Raw genomic sequence first — 19,945 nt, 5'->3', positions numbered from 1 at the left:
TTTTCATTGAACTATAGGAAGTTCTTTATTTCTTCCCTGACCCAGATTTCATTGAGTAGGGAGTTGTTCAGTTTCCACGTATGTGTAGGCTTTTTGCTATTTCTGTTATTGTCAAGATCCACCTTTAGTCCATCATGGTATAATAGGATGCAAGATATTACTTCAATCTTGTATCTGTTGAGGCCTGGTTTGTGACTACTGTATGGTCATTTTTAGAGAAGGGTCCGTAAGGTGCTGAAAAGGAGATATATTCTTTTCTGTTTGGGTGAACATTTCTCTAGATATCTGGCAGGTCCATTTAATTCATGGCATCCCTTAGTGTCATTATATCTCATTTTAGGTTCTGTTTCACTGCTCTGTCACTTGATGATATTGAGTTGTTGTGGTCTCTCACTATTAATGTGTGGAGACTGAAATGTTCTTTGAACTTAATTAATGTTTCTTTTACAAATGTGGGTACTCTTGAATTTGAGGCATAGTTGCCCAGAATTGAGACACCATCTTGGTGGAATTTTCCTTTTTTTGAGTTTGAAGTATCCTTCCTCATCCCTTTCAATTAATTTTGGTTGAATGTTTGTTTTATTAGATATTAGAATTGCTATTCCTGCTTGTTTCTTGTGTCCATTTGCTTGAAAACCACATTCCTGCTTCAACATCCCAGGAACTTTTTCCAGGGATTAGCTCAGTGATCTGAGGTTGGAACCAATTTTCCCTCACCGTTGGGTTTCCTTTCACCTGGGAAACACAGTCAGTGGTGTTTTGTGGCCTACTGTTCCAACTGTTGGTCACTGTGCAGTCTCTGCTACCCTGCTGATCAGACACAGTGTGCAATCAACTCTACCATCTGGGATCTGTTTTTTTTTTAATTTTTACTGAATATGAGTATTTTGCTTGTATGCATGACTATGCACCTCTTGTGTCCCTGCTCCTCATAGTCTGAAGATCACCTCAGAACTCATGAACCTAGAACAATGGATAGTAGTGGGTTTCATGTAAACACTGACAATTGATCCCAATTATTTGCAAGAGCAGCAAGAATTCTTCACTGCTGAGCCATCTCTCCCACCTTATGTTGCTTATTTATGACCAGAATTTACATTGCTAATATTTTTCTCTTTCAATTTTTACCTGTTTAAACATGCTTTCCCTTTTAGTAAGATCTTATTAATGTTACAGTTTAAGCTGTGGCACTGCTGGTTTCTGGAAGATTAATACAGAATTGAGTTGAATGTATAATTCTTTGTAGGAGCTTCAGTAAAGACCTCTGAGTTTTTTCTACCTATTATATTTGTTTGATTGACATTTAAGGAAGACTCTGACTTACAATATAGGTCTGGATGTCCTGAAACGCTTTGCATAGATCATGCTGGCATCCAACTCAATGAAATTCACCTGCCTCTGCCTCCTGAGTGATGGAATTAGAGGCATAACTGAATATACCCAGCTTGTTCATCATTTTTGTAGTTAATAAATGTTCATAAATTTCTCTGATATGTACTCAGTACTGTTCATTGTTCATTTCTCTCTGTGTCTCTGTCTCTATCTTTCTCTTTCTATTTCACTCTCTTCTCTCTGTTTGTCTTTGTCCACATTAATTGGCATGTCTATTCCAAGGCTATATCCTATTCAAAAAGTTCAGATATGACAGTTATTCAATTTTCTTCTGAGAATGATTATTGATAACATTAGCAATTCTTTTTTTAATATAAAAGCTTTAATCTTTATTCTTCAACTATAGACTATACATGATTTGGAAAGGAGAATATATAAAACAATTATCAAAAAAGAATAATGTGGTCTATATCTTTTCTTTTGTCTGGTCATTCACAAATATGATCTTATCAGCTATGATTGTTGTTGTTTGACACCTCACATTATTTTTATTCATGTATTTACTGTAGTCCACTTTCCCTTCCACAAATATATGAATCTCCCTTTTCACATATTGATATGCCACTTCCCTGAAGCATGGTAAAAAGATGATATTCAGTGCCATGTTGTGTTTTGACTGAGGTTATCCATTTATTCAGTGTCCCCTGATTACCACATCTCATTTGTTGCTAGATAAAATATTGTGATTCCTTTTCCTTCCACCTGTCTCATGACAGAGTCCTGACTGACTTGATCAAGGAACTGACCAGGATTCATAGATCGCTCAAGAACCCAACTGCTCACTACTTTAGATTCCTGTCTTACAAAGTGATGAAACTCCTGTAACACAGTTCTTCAAAGCACACCTTTGGTTTTTCTTACAATCTAACCTTTAGGCTTTTTCTTCTCCCCTCCTTCACCCAATGCACAGCACCCAACTGTCTAACATTAGCACTTCTGTGTCAGAAAATATATGGAAGAAGCACTAGAATTATATGGTTATATTTCCAAAGAAGTATAAATTTATATTGTTGCCAATGTTTCTGTTGTACAATTGTATATTGTACAATTATATTTTAGAATTCAGTGACATTCAATGATGTGCATGTGAAATTCAGCCAAGAAGAGTGGGCTTTGCTGGAATCTTCCCAGAAGCAACTCTACAAAGATGTGATGCTAGAGACATGCAAAAACCTCACTGAAATAGGTAAGACTGTGAATTTTCTTTCACTTTTAAAATAAGGAGACAACTCTTACTTTGTTGTTGATCCTCTTCTGCAATTCCAATTGAGAATGAGGAGGAATGAGGTGATTTAATCAGGCATAGTACTAAGGGTCACAGAATGTAGTGATTTAAGTTTTTCCTTAATAATAATATGATATTTCCAATAATATATATTTCTGGTACTATATTTTAGGTTACAAATGGGAACACCATAATATTGAAGAACATTTTCAAAGTTCTACAAGTAACAGAAGGTAAATTTATATGCATGCTGATACAGACACGAGTGTTAAGAAATTTTAATGTGTCCTGGAAGTGTTTGTTTTTATTTTTGTTTTTGTTTGTTGGCTGCTTTTTATTTTTTGTTTTTGGAAGATTTTTTTTTTGTAGCCGTGGCTTGTCTTAGACTTGCTTGGTGGAACAGCCTGACCTTGAAATCACACATATCTGCCTGTTTCTGCCTCCACGAATGCAGGGATTAAAGGCATGTACCATACCTGGCTGTGTCCTGGAGGTTTTGAAGAAAAGCAACAGTGTAAAAACAGCACTGCTTTAAGTGTGCTGATGATCATTAAATTCCCACAATTCCATTTACCTTAATGTCAGGTATCTGATTTGTGTTTGCAAGGCATTCCCTAAGATAGAAGAAAATTAAATAATGTTGTAACAGAAAATACCATTTAAATCATATAGACATTACAACTACTGAGTTGAACTGCCAATCTGTTTAGTCTCATTTTATCTACTCAGATATTGTAAGAGGTATACATATTGAATAGGTGATCAGTATGTGTCCAAAACTTCCTAATAACAACCACTGTTACTCATATTCATGCAGTAACATTGGAAAGTTTAGTGAAAGGAGCAGCTTATGAGAGTCAAGAATATTGTTGTGGAGAAACATTAATCCCTATATGATATGTCTATGATGAACAAAAAACAAACTGTGTTAATTCAATGAGGGAATCCTTTATTATTCTTGTAATTTAAATAGGTATAGCATATGTCACAATGTTTGTAAGGCACATGAGTAGAGGGATATTGAAAGAAGCAGTGTAGCTGTCTTTCTCCAAGAACAATTACTTTTGTAGTAGTCCCCACTTTGAGTAGAATTTCTGAATGCAATAAATGGTTACTGTTAATTGGTTTTGCAACTTAAATGAGAATTCATCAGCAAACTAATACTGCTGAAAATACCTATGAATACTAGGAATTTGGAACTTCTTCTGCTTCTCTTGTCTCACTTTGCAAAGGAAGTGTCATTCATACAGTAAAAACAATGCGAATGGGATTGCTGTGGTAAATCTCTGTATTCTTACAATAATCTCTCTATATATAAATATAAAAAAATACTCTTATAGAAAAATGATGCTATGAAAGTGAACCATGGAACAAATGCTCTTACCATCACAGGGATCTTTGAAAATACCCATAATGAAGGGAAAAATCATTAATGTAAATAACATGATAAAACTTTAAAATTTGATTCTCCTTTACCATTAGACCAAATTATGAAATTAATTAATAAAGATAAATATATTTATTAGTGTAAAGCACTGACTGTGGTAAATCTTTCACATGTGGTAATTATCTCTGCAGGCATGCAAGCAGTTGTACTGGAGAGAAACCTACTAAATGCACTCTATGTGGTAAAGCTTTCTCCAATACCACTGATCTCATACGGCATAAAGGAACACACACTGGAGAGAAGCTTTACAAATGTAATCAATGTGGTAAAGTCTTTGCACAAAAGAGTCATCTCATAAGCCATAGAAGAACACATACTGGAGAGAAACCTTATGAATGTAACGAGTGTGGTAAAGCCTTTACACGAAACAGTACTCTCTTAAGCCATAAAAGAACACACACTGGAGAGAAACCTTATGAATGTAACCAGTGTGGTAAAGCCTTTGCAGAAAACACTCATCTCTTAATCCATAAAAGAACACACACTGGAGAGAAACCTTATGAATGTAACCAGTGCAGTACAGCCTTTGCACAAAAAAGTCATCTCATAAGCCATAAGAGAACACATATTAGGAAGAAACCTTATGAATATGCCCAATATGATAAAGCCTTTGCACAGCCGAGTAGTATCCACAAACAAGAAAAGACACACAGTGGAGAGAAGCCTGGTGAGGGTAATTAGTGTGATAAAGCCTTTGTATGTAATATTCATCTCCTAAGACAACAACACATTGTGGAGGGAAACCATATAAATATAACTATGTGGCAAAGCCTTTGCACATAACTTCTAATAAATCAAAAAACACATACTGGAAAGAAGCTGTATGACTGTAACCAATGTGAATAAACTTTTGCACTTCAGAATAATCTCCACACTCATGAAAGAAATCCTAATGGACAGAAAGCCTGTGAGTGTTTTTAACATGGTGAAACCATTCCACATTTGTATAATCTTCATCATCATGAAAGGATTCATAATGGAGGAAAAACTTACGAATGTGTTAAAATGGTGAGGCCTTGCACAAATCTAGAGTCATCATTATCATAAAAGTATCCTTACTGGAGAGGATTTCTGTGAGTATAAGCAATGTGGAAAGGCCTCTGTGTACTTTGGTCCACTGAGATCCAACAGAACTGTAAAACTAGCTCAATGGAAATGACCTCCCTTTTCTAAAGGGGAACGGGAATAGGGAGAATAGGAATGGAGGGTAGTACTGGGGGAGAGAAGGGAGGGGGACTACGATTGGTATTTAAAGTAAATAAACTTATTTATAAAAAGAATACAATGAATATTGAATATCAATTACATGCAACAGTATTATATAATAAGGTGTTTATGGAAGACTTATTGATAATCCTGATTCTCAACATTTACTGTTTTCAATTGCCTCACATTACACAAGAAACTTTTAGTCCAGTGGATGAATATGTAGGGAATGGTGAACTAACACCAGCCAGGAAGTTCTCTGAGAGTATGAAAACAGTGGTAGCCTGTAGAAGTTTCTTTGTGTACACATACCTATTGTTCCAGCGGTACTATTGAAAAACATCACAACCAACACTAAATTTTGAGATATGAGGGAGGAGGCTTTCTTTTCCATGTATGACCCTGCTTCTGGCCTAGATGTGTAACCATGTCAAGGGTGAGTTTTTCTGGAGAGTGTCTTTAGACATAGACACCACCAATCAAATTTGTTAGATGGCCTTTGACACAGATACCCGATCACTCCTCCCTTCAAATATCAGAAAATTTAATTATTTGTTCTTGTTCTTGTTCATATGATAGGAATGTGCTGTTTAATGCAAATCGAGCACCCTTGAATTGCCTAGTATTAAACAATTATCTACACCTATGCTTGGAGCATCCCAGGCACTCCCCAAGGGGTATAAGCTTGTTTTCTGGAATTAAAGTTGAACTTACTTTCTGAGGTGATTCCCAGTGTGGCTCATCACTGTTATGCTTGTAGGCTTTCCAAGCTTTATACCTCATCTTCTGCCCCTCATGCCTTTCTGGGTTGGTTGAAAACAGCCTTCTAGGCAGCAAGAGAATCATGTTCTCTGAAATGCTTGTGATAAAATGTTTCAGAGGTTATAGCATTTCAATTTCACATGCTTCTGCATGTGAGATGGTAAATTAAACACTATATTGGGGGCTGGACTCTTTAAAATGAGTTATACCTAGTGTTTCTTTCATGGCAAGGTTGCAGGAAAGCTTCATGGTATGAAATCTTCTAAGGTGAGTATAGTGGCCGATGGAAAAGAAATAATAGCAGAAATTTTATTTCTCTGCTTTTAGTAGCTGAGCACTTTTCCAATAAGGTATGGGTGGATGGCAGAGGAGAGTTACTTCCCTTTTGAGTAGGCTAGGGAAAGGGGATGGGGGAAGATGAAGTGAGGGTAGGAGCAGTAGGAGTTGAAGGAGTGACCTTCAACCATCATACATAATGAATAAATTGTGAAAAATAAAATTTTTATTTTATTAATAAAAACAATTAATAAAATAAAAAAATACTAAAAAAAACAAAAGAGCAAAATAGCAAAATTTTGAGTCTAGTTTGGGTTACTGCCCTTCCTCAAAGAGAAGAAAGAAGATATATAGAAAGAAAAGAAAAACATAATCTTTGTCTTTGTCACCTTTCTTCCCTGTGGGCTCACTTGATAATCATTATCCAATGGAGACCATGCTTCTCTCTCTCTGAACTTTATGTTACCATAGCAGTAGGATTCAAACCTGGAACTAATGGCAGAGGTTCCTAGTTAACATATCAAATCAAACCTACCTGACATTTTCTCCCAGCAATCCTTCAGTTCTTCGATGTTGTCTGGTCCTCCAGGCTAGTATAGCCCATGCAATACCCTGAATTCTCCTTCCCAGGGCCTGAGCTAACCTCACTTCCCCTTCACCCATATATAGGCAAACTATTTTGGCTACCCGGTCCTGTCAAGAGCCATTCAGTAGCAATAGCAAAAGGGCTGTAGAACTCATGGAATGTGGCTCCCCTGTTAGCATAGTCACGAGGAGTTTGTCTTGGAGAAGCATAATCCCTAGAACTGCTTGTCCTGAGGACTTTGTGCTCTTATGTAGCATATCTCTGCTTGTTGCCCTTATGATGCCCATATTCCTCATAACATGAGTTGTATGAAAACTCTAAAGAGGCTTCTAGCCCATCACTGGGCGATATCATTGGCATTTAAAATTAACAATATTTGATCTCTTTCCACCTGTTTACTGGAGCAGATTAATGAATTAACCACTGCCCTTGAAAGGAGCCATAGATGTAGATTGTTAGCAATGACCATTATACTTAGAAACAATTTGGTAAAATAGATTGTTTAACAAGGTCAGGGAAGATGTTTTTGCTAATGGCTCTGATGTAAAATATCTTAAAGAACAATTTAAAGTTAAGAAAAGTACACCGTTAAAAAAAGCCAGGGATGATTTAAGGTTGATGAGCCGAAACAATAGCCCAAGGTAGCATTGGCTGTCTGGACTCCCTCAAACTGGGTCTAAAACTGAGACAGCAGTTGATTCCTGTATATTTGTTTTTCCCCTCAGCTTCTTGATATGATTTAATAAAAATGATTAATGAGTAGATGCACACCCCTTTAAGATTTAAAGTACAGGTGCCAGTACAATGCCATTTTTATTACTGTTGCACTATAGTACTACTTGAGATCTCAGATGAAGATACCTCCAGAAAATCTTTTATTGTACAGGCATTTTTTAAAATCAATTCTGGGTTGTTTTTTTTTTTTTTTTTTTTTTTTTCCATATGAAACTGAGAATTGTTCTTTCAAGGTCTGCAATGAGTTGTGCTGGTATTTTGATTGGAATTGCATTGACTCTTTAGATTTCTTGTGGTAGAGTGGCAATTTTTACTATGTGAATCATACCAATCCCAGAGAATGGGAGATCTTCTGATATCTTCCTTGAAGTTCTTTTTTCCATACAAATCATTCACTTGCTTGATTAGAGTCACACCAAGGTACTTTATATTATGTGTGGCTTTTGTGAAGGGGTTTTGTTTCCCTAATTTCTTTCTGAGCCCATTTGTCTTTTATATACAGGAGGGCTTCAGATTTTTTAATTTAATTTTGTATACAGTCATTTTGCTGAAAGTGTTGATCAGCTGTAGGAGTTCCCTGGTTGAATTTTTAGGGTCATTCATGTGTACTCCCACACCATCTGCAAAACAAGTTGGACTCGATTTGGAGAAAAGGGAACCCTCCTCCATTAATGGTGGGAATATACACTTGTACAAGCACTTTGGAAATCAATCTGGTGCTTTCTCAGAAAATTATGAATAGTGCTACTAAAATATTCAGTTATACCAACCATGGGCATATATTCAGAAGATTATCAACCATACAACAAGGACATTTGCTCAACTATACTCATAACAACTTTATTGACAATAGCCAGAATCTGGAAACAACTTAGATGTCCCCAAACTGAGAAATAAACACAGAAATTGTGGCACATTTATACAATGCAATACTATTCAGCAATTAAAAACAAGGAAATCAGCAGGCAAGTGGATGCAACTAGAAAAGATCACTCTGAGTGAGGTATCCAGAAGCAGAAAGACACTCATGGTATATACTCACTTATATGTGGATATTAGCCATATAATACAGGATTAAAAATACTAAAAGCTAGATTCCTAAAGGATCTAAACAACAGGAAGAACCCTAAGGAAGATGCTTAATTCTCATTCAGAAGGGCAAATGGGATAGACATCGGTAATGGGGGATGATAGGGAACAGGGCAGGAACTACCACAGAGGGCCTCTGAAAGAATCTACATAGCAGGGTATTGAAGAAGATGGTTAAACTCATAGCCAAATTTTGTGCAGAAAGCATGGATTTATATGGAATATTTAGGAGGTAGAAAGACCTGGATGTGAGAGGCCCTCCACAAGGAGGCCAATTGAGCCCAAAAATATGGGCCTGGGGGGTCCTGTTCCAACCAAGGAACATGAATGAAGAACACCTAGAATCCCTGCTCAGATGTAGCTCATAAGTATCTCAGTTTCCATGTGAGTTCCCTATTAAGGGTGACAGGGGCTGTCTCTGAAATGAATTCAGTGGAAGGCTCCTTGATCAGCTACTCCTGGAAGATGCAGACTTGCCAGGCCACAGAGGAAGAAAGTGCAGCCATTCTTGGTAAGACTTGATAAGATAGACTAGGATAAGATAGTAGGGAAGGAGGATTTTCCCTATCAGTGGACTAGGAGAGGGGCATAGGGGTAGAAGAGGGAGGTAGGTTGTAACTGGTGGAAGATGAAGGAGGGGCTTACAGCCAGAAAACAAGGTGAATAAATTGTAATAATCAATAAAAAAGAAAAAAATGAGTTTTTTTTTCATGAGATGGCTGGACTCAGGCAACTGTCTCTTAAAAACAACTAGAAAGAATAGTATTTCATCTCTACTCATTTTCCTTTTTCCTGTGATACTATATATAATAAATACCCTTAATAAAATTCAGTGGTTTGTCATATATTCCTAGTATTGTAATATTGTAAAATATTGTACAAATCAAATTTTGGTATGTTAAGTGTGTAAAAATAGTTTATGAAAAAGTGGCTTGAATTTTCAAAAGAGCAAAGAATGATTACTCAAAACTCAGGAGGGTGAAAATGGAAGGAAAATTGATGGAAGAGTAAATAATATATAAATAAATTAATATCTCTTACACAGTAATTATAACATTTTGGTTATTGAGATTTAAAAAAATATACAGAGAATATTTCTCAAGTAAACAATGTAAGCTATTATTAATAGCTCTTATGCATGCACCCCAAAGTATTTCTTTATATTATTCCTCTTGTCACTGAAATGTGTTCTTTGACAAGTCATGCCACTACACCCTGATGTTCAGGCTCTAATACTGACTATTCAGTTCTTATTTCAGAGCACTGAGTGCTTATAACCCAGTTATAAGTCAGACAATGTTTCATTTCTGTGTCTAGCTCAGGTCATAACTTGATACATTTTGAGTTCATCCACAATTTCAAAGTAAAATGATTGCCTTTCTTGAAATGTTAAATGTTCTCTCTCACTCTTGCATACACACACACACACACATACACACACACACACGATACATGTAATAGCAGTTATTGGCAACCCAAGACTTGAAATTGAAAGAGCCAAAAGAGGGATATATGAGAGATTTTGTAGGTAGGACAGAGAAATGAGAAATAATGTGATTATATTAAAAATCTCAAAAAACAAAAGTACATGTTTTCCATGAATAAAATTTGAATAATATATTTTGCACTCATGTGATTCAGGACAATCAAGTCCATTCTCTCTTAGCATACGGTAAGCTTTGCTTCAGTAAACATGAGTGTAGATGTGTGCTGGACCAGTCCAAGTCATCTGTTGCATATCCTTATTCAGTGTGTACAGTACATACTCTCTTTTAAATTGACTCAAGAATTTTAGTATTTGTTTGTGTGAACTTTATAAAATAAAGTTCCCCTAAACTTCTTTTTTGGTCCACTTTCTTCTACTGTCTCCTTCCATCCTTTTAAACAGAGATGCTGTCCAACCTGGATGATAAAGAGTGTTCAGTAGATGCAGCAGAAAAATGGACATTGTTGTCTAGTCCATTCTGTTAGTTCCTGACTTTCTATTGGAGAATTGAACATCCAAGTTGAGAGATTTCAATGAGCAATGTTTATTATTTCCCTTTATTTTGTAGTTATGGTGTGAGGTTTTTGCCTCCTGATTTGATGCTTGGGATTATTCATTCTTTCTCTCTTGAGCGATCAGGAGTTATTCTAAAGAGCCTGAATTTATATGCAAGTTAGTATTTTCAACTTGCATCTTTTAATATCCCTTCTTTGTTTAATATACTTTTCTTCACATTTAATGTTTTAATTTTATGTGCTGAGCACAATTTCTTTTCTGGTACACTTTAATTGTTGTTCTATATACTTTTTGTACTTTTATAGGCTACCCCTTCTTCATTAGGTTAAGGATACATTCTTCTATTATTTTCCTGAAAATATTTTCTAGAATTTTTGATCTGAGTTTTGTCTTTTTTTTTTCTATTTTTATTATTCATAAATTACTTTTTTGCACTTTTTAGATTTTCTGGATCTTTTGTGCATAGCTATTTAACCTTTCTTTTGACACACTTGTCTTCTTCTTCTTCTTCTTCTTCTTCTTCTTCTTCTTCTTCTTCTTCTTCTTTCTTCTTCTTCTTCTTCATCTTCATCTTTTCATCCTTCTCCTCCTCCTGCTTCTCTTCTTTCTCCAACTCCTCCTTCTTTTTTTCTTTCTCTTCATCCTCCTCCTTCTCCTTCTCCTCCTCCTTTTCTTCTTTTAAAAATAGTCATTTTACTTATATATTTATCCGGATTAAAGTTTTCTGTTCCTCTAATCCTGGCAACTCTTTCCCATCTCCTCTTCTATTCTGTCTAAATTCACCCTCATATTAAACAAGGAGAGCTATAATGTATAATAAGAAAATAAAATAGCAAAAAGACAAAAACAAACACATCCAAGTAGGAAAAAAAAAGAAAAAGAGCCCAAGTTGGGAAATGATGTAGACTTGCTCAAACATGCAGGAATCTCACAAAATATTAAACTTGAAACAATGGTATACACACAGAGGACATGTAGCTTTAAAAATAGAAAAAATCTTCAGCAAATTAAAATGAGAACTATGATAAAAACATTTTAAATGAATGCCAGAATTCCAGGACATGAGAATCCAAACTTGTCAGTGAGGGAAATTTTTGGGCATCTGCCTATTGGAAAGTACTCTTAAAAATACAATTAAGAGTAGTCCCTTGGATAAAATGAGTGTCCCTTGGAGAAAACTACATTTTCATTTGCAAACATTTATCAATTAGAGATAGGGCTAGGGCAGAACTCTAAAGGCCTTGTGCATGGTGCCTCAGTCTCTCACAGTTTATCTATTCTTCAGTCCTCTTAATTTATACTGCTTTGTTCTTTGATATCCTCTTTCTTTTCTGGCTCTTACACTCTTCTGGCTGAATTACTGAAGAGCCTGAAGGGCATATTCTGAGGTCTTTCACTGACTGTCTATTTTCTCTATGGGTCTCTGAAATTGTCTCCATCAGATGCAGGATGATACTTTTTTGATGATGGCTGAACAAGATACTGGTCTATGAGTATAGCAGAATGGTGTCAATGGTCATTTATTACTTTTAGTAGAATGTACTATTTGTTTTTCCCCCACAACCATGGGCTGTGTAATTTCCTTTTCTTGATCAAAAAACCAGTGTTAGGTGTGGATTCCATCATGTGAAGTGGGCCTTAAGTCAAACTATAGATTGGTATTTACTCCTACAACTCTTGCACTAATATGTCTTACAGGTAGAGCATTGTTATAGTTCAAAAATTTGGTATCTGGGTTAGTGTTTATATTTCTCCTCTTGTAGTTGCAAAGTACATCACATATCAAAGTTGCTAGAATGTAAGTGTGAAGGTTCTATGTAAGCACAAGCTCTATTTATCTATGTTCCAGGTAAGTGTAAGTGTTGTCTCCAGCAAGAGGGCATTGTAGTCAATTTCTGAAGAGCATCCTATAGTCTTGGCAAAAGCCTGTATTGTTTTGGCATTACAATCACACTACTTTAACCAGTACCTCAGTTAAATATTACCAGTACTGGATGCTTTACTTAGTGTCAAGAAATTTCCATTTGGGACTTTCTTCTTGTGTGGTGATTTCATTTATATTGATTCTTTTTATAAATATGATTTAGAACGTTTCTATTGCATTAGGTTTCCAATGACCCTTAATTTTACCTGTCTTTTCTCATGTTACCTTTTCATTGCCCTCTTCCTTTCCCAATCCCCTTCAATTCTATCTTTTTAGCCCACTTTCCATTTGTTCCAAGTATTTTATTTCCCTTTCCTATGGAGAAATCTCTGCCTGCCCTAACCTCCAGTTCTTAATCTGTATGTATCCCTGTGGTATTATATTCAGTTGCTTGCATATTATACATCTTGCAACTAATACATATGTAAAGCAAATACATACCCTATTTCTCTTTTTGGGTCTAGGTTCTCTCACTCTCAGTTACCTGCAAATCTGCATTTACCTTCATGTTTCATGATTTGATTTTTTAAATGTCTGAGTAATATTTGATTATGTAAATGCACTAGTACTATAACAAAAAAATAGAAATACACACTGCAATGCAAGAAATACACATTGGAAAAACAAATAAAATCTTCATAAATGGTGCTGACCAAACTAGATGTCTATATGTAGAAACATAGAAATAGGTGCTTATTTTCACTCAACGTCACCTCCAAATGGATTAAAACCTCACCAAAGTTCATATACAGTTAAAGCCATGAAGTCAGCACAGCTATTTGACAAAGATCCAGCACAGCTGAGCTGCATGTTATAGTAGCCTTCATGCTATCTTCCAGGCTTTGTCTTGATCTCCACTTGCTACATGCTTAGAGGGCTTTCAGTACATGTATGACCTGGGGACATTGGAGCAATGAGAAAATTTTTAATGAATCATTTATGCCTTCACTCTGTGGTACTGCTTCTAAGCTTCCCCAGAAAAATTCTGAGCATACTGCCCCTCTCAGAAATATCAATTATCTGGCCCTACATGAATGTCTTCCTTGTGGAAGTTGTAACTCACATAAAAATGGCAGAGAACTCCTTATGAGACTTCAGCTCCAAGACAGTCTTGAAAAATCTACCCCTATGCTTCCTCAAGAAGAAAATAATCAGAACAACATACTCTTAAAAAGGCAAACAAAGTTTGTAGTGCTAGGAGAGTTGATATCATTGGAGAATAAATACCTCATACTGCTGTATCCTCAGGTGATTACTTTGCATATGAGATTAGGAGTTACATATGATATGCCCCCCATGACTATATGGAGCTGTAAATGAATGTCTGAAGATATCATCACCTTAAACTAGGATCTATAATGATGGACAAAGAATGTTTTGTAAAAATGATTTTAAAAGTGAGGTATTATGACCTCCTTTTCCTAGAAATATCAGCTTTCACAGTATCACTGTAGTGTAGTATGACCAAAATAATGAAAAAAATACTTAGATTTAGCACATAAATAAATTCTACAAAGATATGAGGTATAGACATTGATTTATGCCAGGAATTGAATAATAACTGTTGCTGCTTTGGCCTAAATTGTTTTTCTTGAGGTTGTCCATTAAAATTTGATAATATACTTCTCAGGACAAAGCAATATGTCCAAGGCTGCTTAAAGATTTTTTATTTATTGCCATTGAATCTGAGAATGCTTCCAACCTGAGAATGGGCTTTCAGGCTGTGGCAAATATGCCTCCAGATCCTCAAAACTGTCAGGTTATGGGACTGATGAAGAAAAATGATAGTAAAAGATAAGGTTTATCAATGATGACTAAATTTATGACCAAGAGACAGTTAAAACACACGTCTGGGGACAAAAAGGATATCATCTATGTTTTAGAACAATGTGAATCCATCTTTTATTATTGAAATCTGTCTAAATAAAGAGGTACTATGACTGCCAGTCAGTCAAGACTCTAAGTTTCTTTGGACAACCATTTCTGACTCATTTCTGCCCTGCCTTATCCTTCCCTTTTCTCTGGAAACTATCAACTGCTGGGGCTGGTCCCCAGTCTTTCATGACAATCTTTCTTTTCTTTCACAGTAGGGTGACTACTCACAACTGAAGATCTAGAATTACATGCTTCAGAGTAGATAGGACATGTGATATCTGTTTTCTGGATTTTAGTTACCTAAATCAATATTGTCATTTATATTTCTATCTACTTATATGCATACCATTTCACTTATCTATATCAGTTGAAGGATATTTAGGTGTTCCCATTTTGTACCTATTGTGAACAGAATAGCAATGAGCATGGTTGAGAAAATATTTTTGAAGGAGTATGTTGAGTCCATTGTGCATATGTCAAGGAAAGTTATAAGTGGTTCATATGGTAGATTTATTTTCATCATTTTGAGAATTCTGCACACTGATTTCCACTGTGGATATACAATTTTGCAAGCACCCTTTGCCAGAGGTCCAGGTTTTTGCCTGTCCAACAGAAGATGTCAACTGTCAGCCTAATTCCTGTTTCCTCCAGAAAAATAAAATACTAAGGGAAAAAAATATAGTACCTGTATTATTTATCACAATTACGATTATGTAATTAAAATTTGAATACTTATATGTCCATGAATTAAAAAGTAACATGTATAACTTACTAAAATGTTTTTTCAGAAGTGGTTTCTATTCTGAAATAGAGTGTATCTATATAACATTGTTTAAATGAAGGGCTCTTTTAGTTACGGTTAGAAATACATTTTATATAAACTTACTAAAAGTAGGGGTAAATAATTTCATTTGAAGACACTAAGGTATTTTATTATAGTCTGGTTATTGGACTTAATGATGGGTGAGTCATGGTGCTTGAGAAAGATCCCCAAAACTATAGCTGTGCTGACAGATAAACACAAAGCCATGCAGGCCAGGACCAAACCCAGAGGATCCTCAAATGACAGGAAGGTCACTGCCATGGGCAGGCACTTGTTTCTCTCAAGGTTTGGGTACTCTTGAATTCAGCAAGGGATACATTCCTGCTGATCTGTGGCGAGAAAGTAAATCAACATCTCAACTCCTACAAGTCACTCCATGTTCAGTGCATGAAGAAAGATTTCCAATGATACTGTGTGCATCCTATCACATTCTCTTTTACTATAGTACCAAGAAGGACACTAAACATACATTATTTGTCATTTGAGGTAATGGTTGCCTAAGGTTTTTTTTTCCTAGCTAGATCTATGATTAAAGATGTATTTTTTTTGTGTTTTTCTCAGTCAATTGTGTCTTATTTATGCTTTATTCTGTCACCCTTGTTTATCATTAATTTTTACAATTTATTCACTTTGTATCCCAATTTTAGCCGCCTCTCTCTTCTCCTCTAGGTCCCAGCATCCCTCCCTACTTCTCTCCTATCCTTCTCCTGTAGTCCTCTGATAGGGAAGGTCCTATCAGACCCTATCCTATCAGGTTCCTTTAAGACTCCCTGTATCCTATTCATCTGTAGGTTGACTAGGTGGTCCCACCAGGGAGAAGTGATCAAGAAGCAGGCAGCCAAGTTCAGAGACTGTCTCTTCTCCCCTTACTAGGAATCCCATATGGACACTGAGCTGTCTATGTGCTACATCTGAGCAGGGGGTCTAATTCCTCTCATGCTCTTTGGTTGATGCATGAGTCTATGCAGGGCCCCAGGACCCAGATTTTTTTTTGTTTGTCGGTCTCCTTGTGTGACTCCTGTCCCCTTTAGGTCCTTCTATCTCCCACTTCTTCAATAAGACATTTTGTGCTCTATACAAAATTTTGCTGTGGGTCTCTGTATCTGCTTCAATCACCTCTTGAGTGGAGTCACTTAGTGTTCATCTGTGAAAGGCTCCTATCCTGTTCTCTCTCTTCTATGCGTTCTGGCGTCTATCCTGTTTTCTTTTCTGAATGAGAATTAAGCATCTTCCCTATGTTTCTCTGTTTCTCCTTGTACTTTAGGTTTTTAAGGTCTGTAGATTTTAGTATGTCCAATCTATATTGTATGGGTAATAATCACTTGTAAATGAATATATACCATACATGTATTTCTGCTTCTGAGATACATCACTCAGGGTGATTTTTTTTAGTTCCATCCATTTGCCTGCAAATTTCATGATTTTCTTGTTTTTAATATCTGAGTAGTATTTCCTTGTGTAAATGTACCACAATTTCTGTATCCATTCCCCCATTGAGGGACATCTAGTTTGATTCCAGATTCTGGCTATTATGAATAAAGCTGTTATTGTCATAGTTGAGCAAATGTCCTTGTTGTATGGTTGAGCATCTTTCTGATATATGCCTAGGAGTTTTTTAGCTGAGTCTTGGGGTAGCAGTATTCCCAGTTTTCTGAAAAAGCACCAGACTGATTTCCGAAGCAGCTGTACAAGTTTAGATTTTCACCAGCAATGGAGGAGGGTTCTCCTTTCTGCACATCTTCTCCAGCATGAGTTGTCCCTTGAGTTTTTTCTCTTAGTCATTCTGTTGGGTGAGAAGTGGAGTCTCAGAGTCGTTTTGATTTTCATTTCTCAGATTTTTAAGGATGTTGAGCATTTTAAGTGTTTCTACACCATTCAATATTTCTCTGTTGAGAATTTCTGTTTAGCCTTGAATCATATTTTAAATTGGATTATTTGATTTGTTGGGTTATTTATATATTCTGGATATTAGCCTTCTGTCAGATGTAGAGTTGGTGAAGATCCTTTCCCAGTCTGTAAGCCATCCTTTTGTTCTGCTGACAGTGTCCTTTGCTTTGGGGAAGATTTTCAGTTTCATGAGATCCCATTTATTGATTGTTGATCTTTGAGCCTGTGCTGCTGGTGTTCTGTTCAAGAAGTTGTCTCCTGTGCAAATATGTTCAAGCCTCTTCCTCAATTTTTTTTAATAACAGATTAAGAATGTTAGTTTTATGTTGAGGTATCTGATCCACAAGGAATTTACTTTTGTGCAAGGTGATAAGTATGGATCTATTTGTATGTGTGGACATCCAGTTAGACAAGCACCATTGGTTGAAGATGTTCTTTTTTCCATTGAATGGTTTTGGCTTCTTTGTCAAAAATCAGGCATTGTAGGTGTGTGGGTTTATTTCTGGATCTTTGATTCAATTCCACAGATCCACCAGTATGTTTCTATGCCAGTACCACACCGTTTTTACTGTTTTTCTGTAGTACAGCTTGAGATCCAGGATGGAGATACCTCCAGAAGTTTTTTATTGTACTGAATTCTTTTAACTATTCTGGATTTTTTGTGTTTTTTATGTAATGTTGAGAATTGTTATTTCAAGGTCTGTAAAGAATCGTGTTGGTATTTTGATGGGAATTGCATTGAATCTCTACATTTCTTTTGGTAGAATGGCCATTTTGCTGTTTTTTCTTACTGGTCAATGAGTATGGGAGATCATTCCATCTTATGATATCTTCTTCAATTTCTTTCTTCAAAGACTTGAAGTTTTTTATACAGATTTTGCACTTGCTTGGTTAGTCACACCAGTGCACTTTATGCTATTTGTAGCTATTGCAAGGTTGTTTTTTTTCCCTAATTTCTTTCTCAGCCCTCTTGTCTTTTCTATACAAGAGGGCTTCAGATATTTTTTTAGCATCTTTGTATACAGCCACTTTGCTGAAGGTGTTTATCAGCTGTAGTACTTCTCTGGTAGAATTTTTAGGGTCACTCATGTATACTGTCATATCATTTGTGAACAGTGATACTTTGACTTTTTCCCTTCTGCTTTGTATCCCCTTGATTTCCTTTAGTTGTTTTACTGCTCTAGCTAGAACTTCCAGTACTATGTTGAAGAGAAAGGAGAGAGTGAGCAAAGTTGACTTGTCTCTGATTTCAGTGGGATTGATTTAAATTGCTTTCCATTTAGTTTGCTATAGGCTTGTTGTATATTATCTTTGCTGTGTTTAGGCATGTGCCTTTTATCTCTGATATCTCCAAAACTTTAAATATTAATGGAACTTGGATTTTATTAAATGCCTTTCAGCATCTATTGAGATGATTTTGTGGTTTTTGTTTCTCAGTTTGTTTAAGTCGTGGATTACACTGATGGATTTCTGTATATTGTACCTCCCCTGCATGCCTAGAATGAAGCCTACTTGGTCAGGATAGGTGAGATATTTGATGTTTACTTGGATTCATTTTGTGAGTATTTTATTGAGTATTTTTGTTTCAATATTCATAAGAGAGATTGGTTTGAAATTATCTTTTTTAGTGTATCCCTGCCTTTTAGTTAGCCTTTGTGAGGTTTAGGTATCAAGGTGAATGTGGCCTCATAGAATGAGTTTGGTAATGTTCCTTATTTTTCTGTTTTGTGAAATAGTTTGAAGAGTATTGGTGTTACCTCTTCTTTGAAGGTCTAGTAAAATTCTGCGCTGAAACCATCAGGCTCTGGGCTTTGTTTGGCAGGGAGAATTTGATGATTGCTTCTATTTCATTAGGACATATAGGTCTATTAATTTAGTTACCTGATCCAGATTCAACTTTGATAAGTGGAATCTAGCAAGAAAATATTCCATTTCATTTAGATTTTCAAATTTTGTGGCATATAGACTTTTAAGGTAAAACCTAATGATTTTTTAATTTCCTCAGTGTCTGTAATTATACCTCCTTTTATTTTCTGATTTTGCTGATTTGTATAGTGTCCCCCTGTGTTTTAGTTAGTTATGCTAAAGGTTTCTCTATCTTTGTCATTTTCTCCAAGAACAAGCTCTTGCTTTTGTTTATTTTTTGAATTGCTTTCTTTGTTTCTAATTTATTGATTTCTGCCCTAAGTTTGATTATTTCTAGCCATATACTCCTCTTGTGTATGTCTGCTTCCTTTTGACTAGGTCTTTCAAGTGTGCTGTTATGTTGATTTGAGATGCTTCAGATTTCTTTATGAAGTCACTTAGTTCTATGAACTTTCCTCTTAGAATTACTTTCATTATGTCTCATTAGTTTGGGTGAGTTGTGCCTTCATTTTTGTTAAATTCTAGAAAGTCTAATTAGTTTATTTCTTCATAATCCAGCTGTGATTGATTAGAGTTCAGTTTCCATGCATATACAGGCTATTTACTATTTTTTGTTATTATTGAGGTCTAGTTTTAGACCATGTTGTTTTAATATGATACAAGATATTATATTGTTATAATATTCTTTTGTTGGAATGTATACAATTTACCCTTGTTCATTCAAAAGCTGGTTTCTCTGCTCCGTTGTCTGGTTTAAATCCAGATACTGCATTGTGATGCTTTTTATAAGCATCACCTGTCTCAAGTTTGCATAAACATGCCACCATTTGTTCTTTATATTGTCAATCAA

The 19,945-nt window shown here is 35.7% G+C and overlaps 1 pseudogene; it reads right to left on the bottom strand.

Moving 5' to 3' along the window:
* Positions 1–1,810: 1,810 nt before the first annotated feature.
* The window catches only part of LOC132650731 (single-stranded DNA-binding protein, mitochondrial-like), a 30,777-nt pseudogene continuing 12,642 nt past the window's right edge, over positions 1,811–19,945 (bottom strand).

This window comes from Meriones unguiculatus, assembly GCF_030254825.1.
Source record: "Meriones unguiculatus strain TT.TT164.6M chromosome 13 unlocalized genomic scaffold, Bangor_MerUng_6.1 Chr13_unordered_Scaffold_28, whole genome shotgun sequence".
Taxonomy (NCBI): Eukaryota; Metazoa; Chordata; class Mammalia; order Rodentia; family Muridae; genus Meriones; species Meriones unguiculatus.
This window is presented reverse-complemented; position numbering and strand designations above follow the sequence as displayed.